Genomic DNA, 428 nt, shown 5'->3' on the forward strand with positions numbered 1-428 from the left:
AAAAACGTTACTAACCGATTCAAGAGCACTAAGGCAATATCCGTGTCTGACCTCAGTCCTTTTTCTTTCTTCAGATTTGTTTTTCAGATTTTAATGACGCAATTCTTTTAAATAAACAGGAATAAATATAAGGTGGGCATTTTAAAATGAAGGTGCATTTTAAAGATATGTATTGCTATTTTCACACTGCGTTAATATTGGATTGCTGATGATTGAATCGATTTATTTATTCAGATGGATTCATTCTTACCCCACTTTGTTTCCCATGAGGGTTTGTTCATGTAGGGCCTCTTGGGTTTATGGGCAGGAGCTACATGTCTTGTATTTTGCTACACAGAAATAGTAACAATAACAACTTGCCTTTGTGAAGGCGTCTGCATTAGAGGATGGATACCCGACCCGAGCCCGACGGGACCCGACGGGACCCG

General features: G+C 39.5%; 1 protein-coding gene across 5 annotated transcripts in view; it reads left to right on the forward strand.

Moving 5' to 3' along the window:
• The window catches only part of cep162 (centrosomal protein 162), a gene marked incomplete in the record, with an annotated part of 129,535 nt that overhangs the window by 9,069 nt on the left and 120,038 nt on the right, over positions 1-428 (forward strand).

Source organism: Etheostoma spectabile, chromosome 6, assembly GCF_008692095.1.
Source record: "Etheostoma spectabile isolate EspeVRDwgs_2016 chromosome 6, UIUC_Espe_1.0, whole genome shotgun sequence".
Lineage (NCBI taxonomy): Eukaryota > Metazoa > Chordata > Actinopteri > Perciformes > Percidae > Etheostoma > Etheostoma spectabile.